An 18938-nucleotide genomic window follows, 5' to 3' on the forward strand; every position below is an offset into this window, starting at 1 on the left:
ATATACACAGTGAAAAACATAACCATAATCTCTATATAACATAATACCAGAGTTTACTAATTCTAACTACCAATCATAATAAATTAACCATTGACCAGTATTCAAATATATACATGTCTCCAAAACATTATCCACTAATACCAGTATGTTTCACAACCATCCATATCTTATAAAACTTAAAACATAAATCATTAAACATAAAATATACATATCAAAATTAACATAAAAATATACCATTTTCTCTTTCTATTTACCAAAAATGCTATAAATTCTCGAGTTCTCTAAGCTCGATCTCAAGGAACTCCTGAAAAAGATAATTTCATATTCGGGTGAGACACATCTCAGTAAGGGAAGAAACAATATATTAAAACAGTGTCTCGCCAACATGAGTTTATATATGACATATTATTTAACATTTGAAAATCGTTAACAGAATTTCTGAAATCATTCCCTGAACCTAATCAAACACATGCAAATGTTTAACCCACGAGATTACCTGAGGATAAGGGTGATTATCGGCCCATACAAGTAGCATCCCTCTGCTATGATATTTAGGCAACCCAAAGGTCGCAACTAAAGCATACCAGGGCACTCACCTTACTCAGTCAACCCTCAAGTGATAAATTGATCTCGTACTCACACAATTCATACAAAAGTTTATCGGAGAAGGCCCTAAGGATAGGGAAATATACCCGCCTATATGAGTAGGTTCCCTATGCCCGAGTACCTTATGCGGCTACTGCCATATCTGTAGCTACTAGTGCACTCGCCTTACTCAGCAAGCTCTCAACCGAAATTTTATATATATATATATATATATATATATATATATCTGTATTCCATTTTTTTTTTAACTATTTATTTATTTAATAACATTTAATTAATTCATTAATTAATTAATAATTATTTTTTTTCATACTATTTATTTTATTTTTTTATTTAATACATTAATTTAATAGTGTTAAACCAATTAATTAATTAGTAATTTTAATCAATTTTTTAATTTTTAATTTTTTTAATTTTTTTTCCTCGGATTATTACATCAGAGTAGAGGGAAACCACTTGTTTGGGCAGGTGAACTTATCTATTCTTGGAGACTTTACCTGGATACATAACTCGATGGCTTACTGAGAAAGGTGAGTGCCCTAGTGTTAGCACTATAGTTAAGGGAATCTACTTATATGAGTGGGTAAACTTCCCTATTCTTAGGAATTATCATTAAAAATAATTATGGATATGGGCATATGATTGGATGACGGAGAGGTTGACCATGGTGTGTTTAAGAACGTGTATACTTGACTGCTATTCGTTTATGATTGCGTTTGTAAGGATATTTTAAATATATATTAAATACTTCAGCCATACACTGTTGTAAATTATTTCTTCCTTACTGAGAGATGTCTCACCTCATCAAATTATCAATCTTTTTAGGTTATCTAGGTGATCGAGCTTAGATAGCTCCAGGGCGGGGTTAGTTTTTTTGTGAGTGAACAACATAATGGATATGTATTTAGTTTTAGGTTAATATATTTTATTCAGGTTTTGTAATATGGAGAATGTGGTTGTATTTTATGAGTTTGTTTATGTGAATATAGAACTCTGGTATTATGTTCGAGGTTATTTTATTATTCCCACTGCGTGAATGGTATCAGAGACGCGTGTTGGTCTCTTAACACTTCGGGCTCCACGTGGCGGGTTCAAGGCGTTATGGTTGGTGTTAGAGCATAACGGTCTTGCGAACATAGGAGGATTAATACCAAAGTATAGGTTTAAAATGAATAGGGATATGAATAGGTAGATTAGGGTGTTGACAGGAGTTTGAGTTTGTTTCATAGCTTGGAGGCAAAAATCTCTTGATGGACTTCTGTGATTTTCTGAATCAGTTGACGGTTTGAGAAAACCACGGTAAATCCATTGATGGTGATGTTTCTGAGCTAAGAAACTGAAATTTGGAATTTGAATTTGAAGGTTAATGTGATTGTGGATGATTGGATGTCAAATGTTAATGGCAGATATGGATATTAAAATGATTACTTGTTATATGATTTTGTCAGATATATTAAGATGTGGAGATTATAAATTGCCTCTATTGTAAATTTATATTTAGGGATGGATCCTAGAGGTAAAGGCGTGGATGAAGGAGGAGGAAGCAAAATTGGGAGCTTCTAGCGGGGACGAGATTGACACCTCTCGACTATTATGAGGAATAGCTCGTTAGGTTAAGGAAGAAATGAGACGGGACTTTGGGGGATCAAGCCACCCACTAGTGCACCAGGGTTGCACAATTGATCAATTCACCCATCTGAAACCCTTGTCTTTTGAGGGTAGCACTGATCCGATTAAGGCTAAGTTGTGGATGCAAGAAATAGAGAAGATACTGGTAGTGTTGAACTGCACCGAGGAGCAGAAGGTTCTTTTTGCCACCTTCAAACTAGCTAGAGAAGTTGAACGGTGGTGGCAGGAGAAGTTGAACGATAGTGGCATGCAATGAAGTTGTTAGAGGAACAACGAGCAGTACCTATAGTGATGACCTGGGGTCATTTCAAGTAGATCTTCTACAATCAATACTTTCTCGCCACCACCAAAAACGTGAAGGCAGAGGAATTTTTCAGCTTGACTTAGGGGCGCCTTATTGTTCAATAGTATGCTGGTAAATTTTTGGAACTATCTCACTTTGCACCTTCCATGGATCCCAATGAATACCAAAAGGTGAGGTGGTTTGAAAAGGGCCTGAATCAGAGGATTCACGAGCATATAGTGTGTTTGTAGATTCAGAATTTCGCGAATTTGGTGGAGAAAGCTACAGTTGCAGAGAGGTATAGAGGCATCAGAACGAAGGAAAAGGGATGTGTCTCCTCCTTCCCAAAAAAATGTTAGACAGGAGTTGTGGAGAGGAGACAGAGATGCCACAGGTTAGGGGTAAGAAAGAAATGATCAAGGACGATAGGGCAATTCGTCACACACCCACTGCGCTAGATTTAATTAGCAACATTGGGGAGAATGTCGAAGTAGGGGTGTCATATGGTATAGATGTGGCAAACATGGTCACATAGCCCAAAAATGTTGAGAACCACCGAATAATGCACCAGCTCCGAATCAGAACTAGAGGAACAACCCGATGCCTCGCGGTAGCGGTGTCCCAACACGTGTTTATATGTTGGGTACACCTGAGGAGGGTAACACTAAAGGCTCAGGTATATGTTTATGTTAACATGTATGTTAATCTTGTTTGATTTCACATGATTCAATGTTGTATATGTTTAAATTGGTTGAAATGTATGAATGTGTTTAGTTAGCTTTTTGGTTGTGAAAATGGGTGATTAATGAATTTTGAGGATGAAATTATTATAAGGAGGGGAGAATGTAATGACTTGGAAAATTTTAACTATTTAAAATAATAAGAAATATAATAAAAGGAAAAAGGGAAAATAGAAGAAAGGGAAAAAGGAATTTTAAAGGGTAATAAACAGGCGCTCGTTGACGAGCTGGATTTTCTCGTTGACGAGAAATCTTATGAGCCTCGTCATCGAGTATGCAAGTCTCGTCAATGAGGGTTTATCAAGTAAGGTTCTCACATTTCTGAATTTCATCAACGAGCCCCTGGTCTCGTCTACGAGTGGTGTTCTTGGGCTCGTCAACGAATCCATATGTCTCGTCAACGAGGCTACGTGGCAAGTTGCCTATAAAAACGTAAAAATCATATTTTTAGAAAAGGATTTTACTTTTCTTCTGTTTCTCTCTCTAAGCCATGGCTCATCTGCCTTCTCTCTTCGATTCTGGGCAGGATTTAGCTCAGTTCAATGATCGTAAGCTACCAGGAGACTCCTAGGAAGATTCTCTACAATATAGGCGGAGTAGATTTTTGATTTAAGAAGTTAGGGAAACATCCCAAAATTAGGGTAAGTGAGATAATTTAAGATTTTATTATTATTTTGAGGTATTTGGAACCTAGGAAGAATTATATGGCTATTTTTCTCAGATTTGAGAAGTTGGGATTTTTGAAATATAGGGTCTCATTTTGTTTGATTTAGGCAGGAATCCTGAGAAGCAGGTAAGGGGAAATATTTTATAACAATATTTTTTATTAATTTTAAACAGACTAATTTTGGGTATAATTTCTACATATTCAGGCATAATTTTCTGAACCTTGCTGGTATTGAAAATACTATTTTTAAATATATAATATATTGGGAGAAATTGTGTGGCATGAAAATAACTTTGAAAATTTAATGGTTGCAAGTACTGTGGAATGATAATTTATGGTGATTATGAATATTGTTTGGCTACAATTTCTACTTGTTTGAATATATTGGTTGGTTACGGATACTGATGTTGTGTATACTATGGTAGAGCTGTGGATGTGTTGAGTGATTGGTTTTGCTTTTGATTTGTGATGTGGTTCATATAAATTGCGATATAGCATTGGCAGTGATTTGAGGAGGTCGTTATATGGACATTTATATTAGGAGGTGAACACTGGCTGTGGTATGAGGAGGTTGTTTACCTATTTACCATGAACAGGGTGTTTGTCTTGGAACCTGTATGGTTTGAACAGTCCTGTGTGGACCAGTCCTATATGGACATGTATGCTGTGTGATTGATTAGTCCTATGTGGACATGCATGTTGTATGATTGATTAGTCCTGTACGGACTAGTCTTGTGTGGACATGTATGTTGTGTGTACTAGAGTCCTGTGTGGATGTTGTACTATGTGTGTTTATGGACCCTGTGTGGGTATGATTGAAGACTGTGTAAATTATCTTGTGTGGATTGATTGTGGTATGCATGAACATGTGGAACTCTGTGTGGAATGGTTGGCATGGGTTGTGAGTGACTTTAAATAATTAAGTATTTATGGTTACTCCACCCGAGGGAATGCTGAGGAATTCGAGTACTCTGGTAATTATTTGTGGATACTAGAGTAGAGGGAAGCCACTTGTATAGGCGGGTGACCTTCCCAATTCTGGGAGACTTTACCTGGATACATAACCTGAGAACTTACTGAAAAAGGTGAGTGCCCTGGTGTTAGCACTAGAGTAGAGAGAATCTACTTGTATGTGCGGGTAGACTTCCCTATCCTTGGGAATTATCAGTAAAAATAATTATGGATGTGGGCATGTGATTGGATGATGGAGAGGTTGACCATGGTGTGTTTATGAACGTGTATACTTGGCTGCTATTCGATTATGATTGCGTTTGTAAGGATATTTTAAATATATATTAAATACTTCAGCGAACACTGTTGTAAATTATTTCTTCCTTACTGTAAGGTGTCTCACCTTGTCAAATTATCAATCTTTTCAGGTTATCCAGGTGATCGAGCTTAGATAGCTCCCGGGTGGGGTTAGTTTCTTTATGAGTGAACAACATAATGGATATGTATTTAGTTTTATGTTAATATATTTTATTCAGGTTTTGTAATATGGAGAATGTGGTTGTATTTTATAAGTTTGTTTATGTGAATATAGAACTTTGGTATTATGTTTGAGGTTATTTTATTATATTCACTATGTGAATGGTATCAGAGACATGTGTTGGTCTCTTAACACTCCAGGCTCCACATGGTGGATCCGGGGTGTTACAATAATAATTTAAATTGTATACGATAATTTGCGATTAGTTTGTGTATTAACTTTTTTAGTAACTATATCAATCATTCAATTGTTTATACTAATTAACAACTCCTGATTCATGCAAGTAAAACTGTAAACAATAAAGCATAATAAATGGTCCAATGCAACTTATAATAGAAACTCAAACCGTGTGACTCGTGTGAGTCTAAAATCTAAACATTACAACTATTCTTAAAGCATGTGAGTTTCTTTAAACACAACTATTTTCAAATTGTGTGAATCTCTCAAAATAAAACTATCAACAAACTAAAAAACAATCTCAATCCATCCTTCAGATAACTTCAAAATCATTTGAATGCCTCGAATTAATTGAAATGCTTTCATTTGAAACCTAAGGTTAACTCAATCTGAAGGCACAACACAACGTAGCACAAGATGCAGTTCCCAGTAAAATATTTCATACAACTTGTATAAACCATTTGCACATTATGTCTCAAAACATATTGAATCAGCTTGCAGCATTGGGGAAAAAAACATATAAATTCCTACAAAAAAAGCAAATAATAATCAAATGTAGAATGCCAGCAATCCCAGTTTCTTTTGCTGATGGAATTCCTATAATGGCCATAATTGACTTTCTAATCATTAGCAATGATCAGAAAACCAACAGATACATAAGTAAGATAGGGTAGAGCGCAAGGGCTTTTCTACTTAGATTGACAGTTGAACTCATGAACAAATATGCAGCCCGAGAGCTCCAATCCAATGTCACACAAACCACAATCACCTTAATTATAACATTGTCTTTTAACATGCAGATAAGTGCTCCAACAGCCAGAGGGAACAAGCAGTAACCTAGAAGACTCAGGCTCTGAAAAAATATTATGTGGCCACCTTGAAACAATGACTCATGGTTTTATGCTTGTAAAATACTTAATAAAAATGAAATATCACTTCTCATCCCTCTTGTTTAAAATTTAAACATGCAAATTTCATTAATCCCAAAAATTAAACAAAAAATGCAACCCCAATTATAATTGCAAACATCAAACAAAAAATTCAACAAATTTGCAAGTTTTTTTTTCTAGTCATCTACAGTATAGTTCTTGGGATCTAATTTCACTAAAATTGTAAAAGATGAATAGCTTGAGAAAATATTAAATCGAATGAAAGTTATAATAATCATATGGCGTCAGTGGGCTCTTCCACAACATGAACTTCCTCCAAATTTCTGACAAATATCACTTGAAAAATCATATAATACAAACCCAAAATAGTGACATTAAGTTGATTTGAGTAAAAATGGAAGATATCAAACTTAAGAGAGGGGGAAGAGTTTGGCCAAACCCAAAAGTACCTCACATCAATAAGAGATTTCAAGGAATAAATTGAAGGGGGGGGGGGGGGCGTAAAAACACGACCCTTGCTAATATGGCCTTCCAGAGTCATATTAATAGGTGGAAAAATTGAGGGTTGAGGATAGGGGTGGCTATTGAAGAGAGCACAAGAGGAAAAATAAAGTTTCGGAGACAACTCAATTTCCATTAGTATAGATCTCTACAACTCGATTTTCATTCAAATTCAAAAGTGAAAAGAGTTTGAATTTAAGAAGGTGTAAAAACTCCCATCTACAGTAGAATAGGATTCTAGGAGTTCCAATGGTAAAAATTGGAGCACAATATGTCCACCCTTGAGTGTAGAAGAGGAAGAAGCAGATCTGTAGAAGAAGAAAAAGAATACTTACAAATTCGAACTTTGATGCAAATTAACTCACAAAGGCTCAAAAACAAGCTTGCTAAGAGCTCTTTCTAGTTTGAAATGCCCATGACAAACTCATGAAGCTCCTAACGAACTCACGAAGGGCTTCTACTAGTTCGCAGTGTGGAAGACCAGCTCACAAAGCTCCTATTGGTTCAAAGGGTTGACGATGAAATGACAAAGGCCAGAGGGCTTCGAAGGGTTTAAGAAGAAGGCTAGAAAGGTCTCTCACTCTGTCGTGCTGACTCTCTAAATAGAGACAGTCGAATGACGAATCGAATAGGGCAGCTAGGGCTCGAACTGAATAGGGCATTAGGGATTTAGGGTTGGCCTGAGAGTGGGAGGGGTCGAGCGGGGCGTGTGGGTCATGTGGGCACTTGTATAGTGGGCTCACTGGGCTAGTTGTGGCCTGTGCGATTTTCTGGGTTAATAATGTAAGCAAGTTGGTGGATATCCGCCAGATAAACCCGACCCAACCCACTAAGGGGGCGGATATGAAAATGAAAAACCATATTCAACTTGTTTAGCAAATGGATGATTATAAGTTGGTTAAAACAGGCCGGATGCAGTTCGGATTAATGAATTTTTATCCATTTTTTCAGGTTTAATCATCGACGAATCCCTTGTACTCGTTGACGAATGCGCTTGGGTTGCGAGCAATTTTTGAATTTTGAATTTGAACGTGGTTGGGTTATCAGAGGGAAACCTCCGAGTGACTGTTATATATGTCATTCTAGGTGTGTATTAATAGTGAGTGTAATCATTTAAGAAGTGTATTGTGTACTTTGTGATTTCCTTAGTGAAATTCTTATGCCATTGCTTCCATGGATGTAGGCTTTGCCGAACCACGTAAATATTGTGGTTGTTCTTGTTGTTTATTACTTTCTGGTTGTGTTTTATTTACTTGTTTCATTTATTCCACTATGCATCTTAATTATTCGATCCATATCACAACAAATTGGTATCAGATCAATTGTTCTTATGGCATTGGATCGTCTTCTGCAAGATTTGACATTGTCAAATTTGATGGAATCGGGAACTTTGGTTTATGGTAGAGGAGAGTGAAAGACATTCTTGTGCAACAAGGAATGGGAAAGGCATTACTTGGTGTTCAACCGGATAGAATGGATGAGGAAACATGGGGAGATTTGCAAGCAAAGGCTGCTTCTACAATACGCTTATGTTTGGCTGATGAAGTACTCTATCGAGTGATGGAGGAGGATTCTCCAGTGGCTATATGGTGAAAGTTAGAGAGCCGGTATATGTCCAAATCTCTTAATAATAAATTTTTTCTTAAGCAACATTTGTATTGGCTTAAGATGGTTGAAGGATCAAACTTAAATCAACATATTAATGCCTTTAATCAAATTATTAGTGATTTTATGAGAGTTGATGTTAAGTTTGATGAGGATGACAAAACTTTGATGTTGTTAAACTCTTTGCCCTTGACTCATACCTATGAAAATCTTGTGACCACTTTTACGTGAGAAAAAGAAACTCTTTATCTTGAAGAGGTAACAAGTGCTTTGCTAAATTTTCATCAAAGATTGAAAATATGTGACGAAGGAGAAGGACTTGTGGTGAATGGTAATAACGAGCGAGAAAAAGGAAAATCCAAACATGGATCAAGTCAAAAATCTCAAAATCAATCTAAGAAAAAGAAAGAAATTTGGTGTTATAAATGTGGTAAAATGGGGCATATGAAACTAGAGTGTCCAGATTGGAAGAAGGGAAATTTTGAGAAATATGAGGGCACATCAAAATCTGTGAATGTTGTTCAAGAAGGAGGTTCAGCGTGTAGTGATGGTGATGTTCTATTAGTTTCAGCGGGGTCGAATAATCTAACGGATTCTTGGATACTTGACTCGGCATATTTTTATCACATGACTCCGAGCAAGGAGTGGTTCAGACTTATAGGTTAGTGAATTATGGATTAGTTCTTATAGGCAATGATGCTTTTTGCAAGATCATTGGAATAGGAAATGTGAAGATAAAAATGTTTGATGGTGCCGTAAGAACGTTGTGTAATGTAAGACATATACCATAATTGAGAAAGAGTTTGATATCACTCGAAACTTTGGATTGTAATGGCTTTAATTACAAGTCAAAAGGTGGAGTTCTGATAGTATGGAAAGATAATATTCCTGTAATGAAAGGGCAAAAATTGGATGGGAATATCTATACATTGCAAGGAACTACTGTTGTAGGTGGAGCTGCAGTCATAGGTGTTGAATCATATGAGACCGTCTTGTGGCATATGCGCCTTGGTCATATGTGGGAACACGACATGAAAGAACTACACAAGAGGAAATTTTTGAAGGGTTTGAAATCATGTCAGTTGAAATTTTGCAGGATTTGTGTTCTTGGAAAACAAAACAGAGCAAGGTTCAGATTAGCTATACACAAGACAAAGGGTATTTTTGATTATGTGCATTTAGATGTTTGGGGCTCGATTAGAGTTGCATCAAAGGGTGGACATGTGTATTATGTGAGTTTCATTGATGATTACTCACGGAAGGTCTGGGTTTACTTCATGTATCACAAATCATATACGTTTGCCAAGTTTAAGATTTGGAAGGCTGAAGTTGAAAATCTGACAGGGAGGAGAATCAAATACTTAAAGTCGGATAATGGAACGAGTACGCTGATTCTCGGTTTATGGAGTTTTGTGCAGAGCAGGGAATCAAGAGAAACTTTACAGTTCATTGGACACCTAAGCAAAATGGTGTGGCAGAATGGATGAATCGGACTCTTTCTGAAAGGGCTCGGTGTCTCAAGTTATATGCAGGGCTATCGAAGAACTTCTGGGTCGAGGCAGTAAGTATAACTTGTTTTCTGATAAATCAATCACCAAGGGCGTCACTAAAGGGTAGAGTTGTAGAAGAGGTTTGGACGAAAAATGTGGTAGACTACTCCAGATTAAAAGTATTCGGGTGTCCAACCTATGTTCACATATCTAGTGAGGAGAGTTCTAAGCTTGACCCAAAGCCTCATCGTTGCATCTTTTTGGGATATCCAAAGGGTGTAAAGGGATATAAGCTATGGGACCCAATGGCAAACAAGGTAGTGATCAGTAGGAATGTAGTCTTTGATGAGAAGGCTATGGTAAAGTGTACTCAAGAGTGTGATGTACAGAAATAGGAGCCAGAAAGTTGGGGCAGTGATAAACAAGTTGTGCAGGTGGAGTTGGAAGCTTAGGGAAATAAGAATGATCATGGTCCTATGGTTGCAGGGAGCTTTAGCTCCAGAAACCAGCAAGTCGATGATATTCCTTTACGGAGATCCAGATGCACTATCAAACCTCCACCAAGGTATGGATTTGAAGAGTTAGTATCTTATACTTTCCTCACTAGTTGCAACGATCCAATTACATTTCAAGAGGTAGTGCATGACCAATAGAAAGATAGATGGATGGATACGATGACTGAGGAGATGGAATCATTACATAAGAACCAAAATTGGGATTTGGTGGAGCTTCCAGATAGGAAGAGATAGATAGGTTGCAAATGGGTATATAAGAAGAAGGAAGCAATTTCAGAAAAGCAAGGAGAGAAATTCAAGGCACGGTTGGTAGCAGAAGGATACTCACAGAAGAAGGGAATAGATTATGATGAGATCTTTTCTCTAGTGGTCCAACATACTTCTATCAGAATTGTGTTGGGGTTGGTAGCCCATTAGGATCTTCATTTGGAACAAATGGACGTGAAGAAGGCGTTTCTTCACGGTGAATTGGAGGAACAAATCTACATGGTATAGCCGAAGGGATTCATTGAAACGAGAAAAGAAAATTTTGTTTACAGATTGAAGAAATCTCTTTGTGGACTGAAACATTCTCCAAGGCCATGGTATAAACGATTTGATTCGTACATGATGAAGATTGGCTACAAAAGGTGTGAGTATGACTGCTACGTATATGTGAACAAGCTAGAGGATGGTTCTCTTATTTTCTTGTTATTGTACGTCGATGACATGTTGATTGATAGCTGAAAAATATTTAACTAAGGTGAATCAGTTAAAGGTCCTATTGTATAAGGAGTTTGACATGAAGCATCTTGGTTCGACCAAGATAATACTTGGGATGGAGATTCGTCAGGATAGAACTGCAGGGAGGTTATGGCTATCTCAGGGTGGTTATATACAGAAGGTGTTGGAGAGGTTTAACATGGCTGATGCAAGACCGGTGTGTACACCTCTAGCGAATCATTTCAAGTTGTCTACTACAAATTGCTCAAGTATGGATGAGAAAATCCAGGACATGTCAAAGGTCCCCTATGTTAGTGCTGTGGGGAGTTTAATGTATGTCATGGTATATACGAGGCCAGATTTTTCTCATGCGATGAGCGTGGTTAGTAAGTTTCTCTCTAATCCAGGAAGGCAACATTGGAAAGTCGTCAAATGGATACTCAGATACTTACGAGGTACATCAGGATATGGCATTATGTTCGGCAAGCAATAGGGTTGTCCTTCAGTTATGGGATTTGTTGATGCTGATTATACTGGAGATATGGATGACAAAAGGTCTACAATGGGATATATATTTACCCTTGTAGGAGGATTGATATGTTGGAGATCCATGGTACAGTCTCTGGTAGCATTATTCACAACTGAGGCGGAATATATGGCAGTTGCCGATACTACAAAGGAAGCCTCATAGCTTACTAGTTTAGTCAGAGAGCTAGGGTTACAACAAGATGGAGTGGTGCTGCATTGTGATAGTCAAAGTGTCATTTACTTGGCGAAGAATTAGATATACCATGCTAAAACCAAGCACATTGATGTAACGTTCCACAGGATTCAGGAATTGATTACTTCAGGTGAGGTTGTGTTGGAGAAATTCACACGTCTAAAAATGCAACAAATATTCTGACGAAATTAGTTACTTATGAGAAATTCAAGCATTGTTTGGACTTACTCCATGTCTCCAATTGATAGAAGGGAGACAAATCCAACCGTGCATTTCAAGTTCAAGGTGAAGTAGTCAAATATTTTTTGAGATTCTCCTAAGGGGCGTATAATCGCCAAGGTAGAGATTGTTGTTTAGGGTATGTGACTCTTATACTTTGGATTTCATAAATAAATGAGGAATAAAAACATAAAGGGGCAGCACAGCAGAGACTCATTGACGAGTGCCCTGTGCTCGTCAACGAGTAGATCCCGAGAGTAGAAAATTTTCAAAATCTTGAGATATTGAGAGCAGAAAATGAGCTCATCGAAAAATGCCCTATTCTCATCGATGAGTGGCCTTCTATGGATCATTGATGAATCCCCTGTACTCATCGATGAATGTGCCTAGACTACAAGCAGTTTTTTGAATTTTGAATTTGAATGTTGGGGATGGTTGGGTTATTGGAGGGAAACCTCCGAGAGACTGTTATATATGTCATTTTGGGAGTGTATTAACAGTGAGTGTGATCATTTGAGAAGTGTATTGTGTACTTTGTGATTTTCTTAGTGAAATTCTTATGTTATTGCTTCCATGGATTTAGGCTCTGCCGAACCACGTAAATCTTATTGTTCTTCTTGTTGTTTATCACTTTTTGGTTGTGTTTTATTTACTTGATGCATTTATTCCACTATGCATCTTAATTATTCGATCCATATCACAACAGTTCTACTTGACAAATCTGCTTCAATAGTAATAAGGGTAAGGATTCTCTCTAATTGAATTCCAAGTTATGAAAAATCAGGTGATATCAATCATTTGCTCTGTATTTAATGTACTTCTCACATCAACATCCTACATTCCGAAGTAGTAGTAGTAATAATAATAAAAGGGAATTAAAGGAAAAAGGGGGTGGGGAAGAAAGATTATTTGGGACTCTAAAATGGAATTAAATGTCAACATTTAAAATTATTGAGACTACAGAATTGCTACATAGTTAAGAAAATGGACATTTGGCCATGTAACCAGCTTATTTATTTGATTGAGTGGAGAGGAGGATATGATAAAAATTGAAGGAAATCAAGCTTGGTTGACAATGACATAAGGATGATAATTATAATTTAAGTAAAATTCAGCAACGCACCTGAGTTTTAAAAAATATATATATGGTTAAATTTTTTAAAAAAAAAATAAATACAAATGGTATGTAAAATCATATTTTTATTTCTTGATTTGGTATATTTTTTATTTTCTTTTATATTTCTTGATAACTAAATATGAGAAAGGAAATTTTTTAACATTTTTATTTTCTTTTTCTAAGATTTTTCAAGTTCCAAATAGGTACTAAATGTTTTGATAGTACTAGATATTTGATATAAAAACTAGGATCCACTTCGCAAACGCATTTCCCTTACATTAGTGTAGAACATGTAAGACATGAAAATTTATGCAACTCTAAACTGTTTTATTTTCGCTTTGAATTTAAAGTAAAATTTAATTTGAAAAAATTGGAAAAAAAATAAAGAAATTTACTCTAATTTGAAGCATATATTGAAAATTTTAAATTTAAATTTTGTAAAGAAATTATAATTGGTACATTAGAATGGAATGAATTAAAAGTAAAATAATAGTGAAGTATAATGAAAATTATACAGTAAATATTTTAAATTATAAAAGATCAACTCTATTTCATTCTTTCATATCAAAGAAGTCATTAAGAGTACGGAACTGGTGGAGACTGCCATTTAATAATTTTAGCTAGATAAAATAAATAAACAAAATAAACTCGAAAACAAAAATTATATGAATAGAAGTATAAATGATTTTGATGCCTTTTCTTAATGTGTTTAATTACTCACACAATAAAATTTTAATACACAACATTAGGAAAAAAAATAAAAAAATTAGAACAAGAATTACAAATTATAATTATTATAATAGTAGTAATACTAAGAAGTCGAGTTTGAACTATTCCTATGTAAACGTTTTCTTTTTTAAAAAAACAAGATTAATATTTTAATGTGAACATTTTTTTTTTATTTTTTAAATTTGGATGCAATGGAGACTTGCCAATGCTAAAGAGTCTATTTCTCTTAATTAAGATTTAAAATTCATGACCAATAGCAATATTAATGAAAGTAATCAGTCAATTTTGGCTGTACATTTTTGTTACTCTCTCTTTTCTAAGAGGGTATCTCGAAAAGCATTTTGAGAAAACACAAGTTAAGGGTGAACTTACATGGAAATGTTTATGACAATCTGAACTATGAAGATCTAATATTTTTATAATAATAAGAAAAGATACTGTGAAATTTGACAAAAAGATAAGATTTTTTTTAAAGATTTCAAAATTTTCATAGGCTTTTCTTATGTTTTAAAAAACTCACAATCCTTAGATATTTGAATTTTATTTGATTTTTAGAGCTCAATCTTTTTGATAATAGTCATGACCAAGTTTTTAGTGTGGTGATATTGATTGTTTTTCTCTTTTAGTTTTTGAAATTATTATTGTAAAACATTTGTTAGCTTTACCATGATCCCAAGAAGGGGGGTGAATTGGTATTTTTAAAATTTATCTCCTAGGTATTCCTCCTAAGAGCAGTATGTTCACAAGCCTATGGCAATCTAGTGCAAATAATATAAATATACTAGAAATTAAATAAAGCAGTTTAAAAAATCACACAAGCACCAAAAAGCAGTAAATAAAGGATGACACGCAGATATGTTATCGAGGTTCGGCCAACTGCCTACGTCCCCGCCTTGGCTAACCAGCACAAGGATTATCACAATAACTTGCTCACTTAAATGGGTGGAGCGGCACCTACACAAATTAGGTCAAATTACCACAGGGCTGACCTCAACCTTTACACTAATCCTTACCGGACTGGATTACCGCCCCCTCAGGCCACGCCTGGAATCTCTCAGATATACAATCAAACTGTAAAATATATGAGTGTTTTCACATAAAGCAGATTTGTACCACAAATGCGTACAGACACAAACACCACAGATGATTTAAAATGTAAGCTCAGTGTGGTCTAAATAGTTTCAACTCTCAAATAGATTTGCTATCGTTGTAATGAGTGTGTGAGAGTGCAAACCTAGATGATCTTTGTATCACAAGATATTCAATTTAAGTGCTCAAACAAAGATATTATCCAAGCTTCATATATTTCAATCAACAAGTTTTCTCAATATATATGTATATGAAGCTCTAGCAATGTGTATGTTTGGTTTGCAAAATATATGAAATCTTTGTATTTCAGCAGATGATATAGACTTGTATGGATATTGCTACAAAGATTAATATAACACACACAAATACTTTTTCACAAATATATCAATATGAACACCACAAGATATTTGAATATGTTTGAAAGTATTTTTCCAAGCCCCAAACAAATACGAACTTGCTAAGTTATTGCAATGAGAATGCAATACTCGGGAGTTCACCACAAGTCTTCTTAGGGTAGGCTTATTGGCAAAGCCTCCTAAGAAAACTTAGGTTATGCTCTCGAAGAAAAATCGATTCAAATATGCAACAAATGAGAGAGCAAATCTCTAAGCATTAATGCTTAATACACTTATAAATGATATAGATAGATGAAGAAGGTAAGCTTGAGTGGATTTTCAAAAGAGTATGAGCAGTGAGAGGCAAAGTAGAGTATTTTTGCTTGAGAGAGATTTTCTTAATCTTTTTGCTAATTAGTGCTTAATCCACCAAATGAAAGAGTATATATAGACATACTGAAAATTTTAACTGTTGGGGACTTATTAGGGATTATTGGAAAAGTTTAATGACATTTAAATCAATTTAACCCTGTTTAAAATTATAACCGCGGTAAAAAAAATAAGAGCAACCCGAGAGGTCCGGTCGACCAGAAATGCTTCGGTCGACTAGGACTCAACTGGCTTGGTCGACTAGGGAACTTTTGAACTGAAAGGCTCGGTCGACCGGAGAGGGAAATTTCCCAAACTTCCGAGGTTCAGTCGACTAGGGGACTTTTGAACTGAAAGGTTCGGTCGACCAGATCGCTAGGAATTCTCCCAAGACCCTCTGGTCGACCAAGTAGTTGGAGTACAAAAGTGGTCGGTCGACCGGGAGGTCAAACTATTGACTCCCAGGTGGTTCGGTCGACCGGGGTCAAATGAACTACAGGGTCTCAGTCGACCGGGACCTTGGTCAACGGTTGACCAAGTTATGGTTCGGTCAACCAGGCCAAAAATGAACTGATTTGGCCGATCGACCGAAAGTGCGTCAAGTGTGCATTTCGGTCTCCTCTTGACACAATCAATCCCTATTTAAGTGCCTAACAAACATATGTGTACATGTGTGTGCCTTAGGGTCACTTGGGTCCATAATAAAGACACCGAAGAAGTCCAATGTCGGTCGACCGAAGGAAATACCCTAAGGTCTTTCTAAGGTCATTTTTTATTTGTATCTGGTTTGAGCTTACAAAATAAATCATGCATGTGATGTGTGTGCTTATTACAAACCGAATACCCTAATTACTATTACAGACAAAACTCGCTACAAAGATATTATAATTAAGAGCATAAATGTCTTCAAGCTTTGAGCTTTTGCGTGCCATTGATGATATGCTAATATGAACCTGCACATGAACTAGATATTTATTAAATACAGGAGTATTTGTCATTATCAAAACCGGGCGTGACCTATAAGGTCAACAACATTAATCCTTTTAATTTTTTGATTTTTTCAAAGGAATGTTTGTGATGACTAAGAATAAGGTAAGTTAGGATAAGTACATGGGAGTAGAGAAAGGTATTCCTTAAATAAATGTACAAAAGAGTCTCGAAGACCATTTTATCTATAAAAAATATTAGAAAATCACACGATCCAAGAAATTTAACATTTTATTACTAACCAAAGCTTTAAAAAAAATAAAAAAATATTTAGGTATTATAAGATCGTATGGTCCAAGAAGTCAAACATTTTATTACTAACTAAAGTTTTAAAATAAATAAAAAATATCTAGATATAGTTAATACCTTTTGCTTCTACTTAAAATATTACAAATGATATTCTGTAAATGTCCTACGTGTCTCATTAAAGAGCATAAGCGCTCCAAAGTTCAAATATTATCTGCACTAACTATTTAGAAATTTTAATTAAGAAATTAATAATTTAAATGCATTTATAGAGTTAGCCAAGTTTAGAAAGTATTTTGATGAAAATCTTCTTTCATATGAGAAATATATATAGCATTAAAATTTTTACCTTTACAAGTATGTAAGAGATTAAAATAGAAAGATTTGTAACATAGAAGAAATGAAGAAAAATAAGGAAACAACTAATTATATAAAATAATTAATGCGGGTTTTAAATATTACACCCACTCCAAGTCTATATAAACCCATTTATCGAATTCATTTTATTGTGTGAAAGAAAAGTCATTGAACTCTTTTTTTTTTTTTTGTGGAAGAAAGATTTAATGAGTTTCATTGCAACATTGAAATTTTTTCTTTCAATGGTCGACGGCTCTCTCCTTTTGAAGTATTTCAAGTGGAAGGATTTCTACTTAGGAGCTCAGAAAAGCAGACCGATGCATAGAACAATGAGAGGATGACGATCCCTGTTCCTGACAAATTAATGAAAGCTCACCAGTTCAAGAAACTATTCGAAAATCTATTAAAACAAAAATGAAATGGATGTACCGGTCCATTTCATTTTTTATTTATGCATTTAAATATTTGTTATAATTTGATAATATAATATATGCATTTCTTCTTCTGTTCAATTTATTTTATCTTATTTTCATTGATCATGACCACTGAACTATGGTCTTCTTGCAAATTTTGATGGGTTTGATTTCATCTATATACTAGAAATTTTGAAAAAGGATATCTTGCTTTGGCTACTTGTACCTTTATTTTCTTTGCATGTTAATTTTTATAGCTTTACTATTTTGTCGTGCCACCCACAAAATCTTAAAAGAAAATTATTTGGATAAAATTATAAATAATTCTAATGTCCCTTCTTAATGTGTTTAATCGCTCACACAACAAAATCCTAATATACACTAGGATCAAAACATATTTAAAGAGCTCCCTATGCAAAATATAGAATGAACTCATCATAACTATTATTATAGAAAGCAGCATAACGTTCTCATTACATATGTATCAAATGGTACAAATGCAGCCTTGAAACATTATTTCAACAACACAAACAGCCATACCTAGCCATGTGTATACACAGATATTATAAATCACTTTATTAAATGAAGCAAGAGCTAGGCAGTGATCATATGAGAGAATTCCCCAGACGGCTTCGAAACTTCAGTCATTCAACCAATCCTACAAAATTAAAGAAACACGTAGCATCCCCAAAAAAACAAACAATTAAAACAAGAAATACAAATTATTATTATTATTATAATAGTAAATTAGCAATAATAAGTGTATAGTGGGTAGAAGGTGATTGGTACTTGGACCTTTGCTGTTTACAACTATAAATTACTGGCTTTAGCATTCATATACAAACTGCAAATATTTGGATGCAAAAAACAAACTTAAAACCTCCATTCCCATTATCCCTTTCTAGCACTAGTTAGCACCTCACTTCCCCAAAAAGTAAAATTGTGATTTGTGGGATGTGTTATTTTGCATGCCTCAAATCCCTAGGAGCCTCTGCGTTAATGTGCATTTGGGTGCTAATGATGATGATGATGATGATGGTGGTGGTGATGGTGATGATTCAT

This window comes from Malania oleifera, chromosome 3, assembly GCF_029873635.1.
Source record: "Malania oleifera isolate guangnan ecotype guangnan chromosome 3, ASM2987363v1, whole genome shotgun sequence".
Lineage (NCBI taxonomy): Eukaryota > Viridiplantae > Streptophyta > Magnoliopsida > Santalales > Ximeniaceae > Malania > Malania oleifera.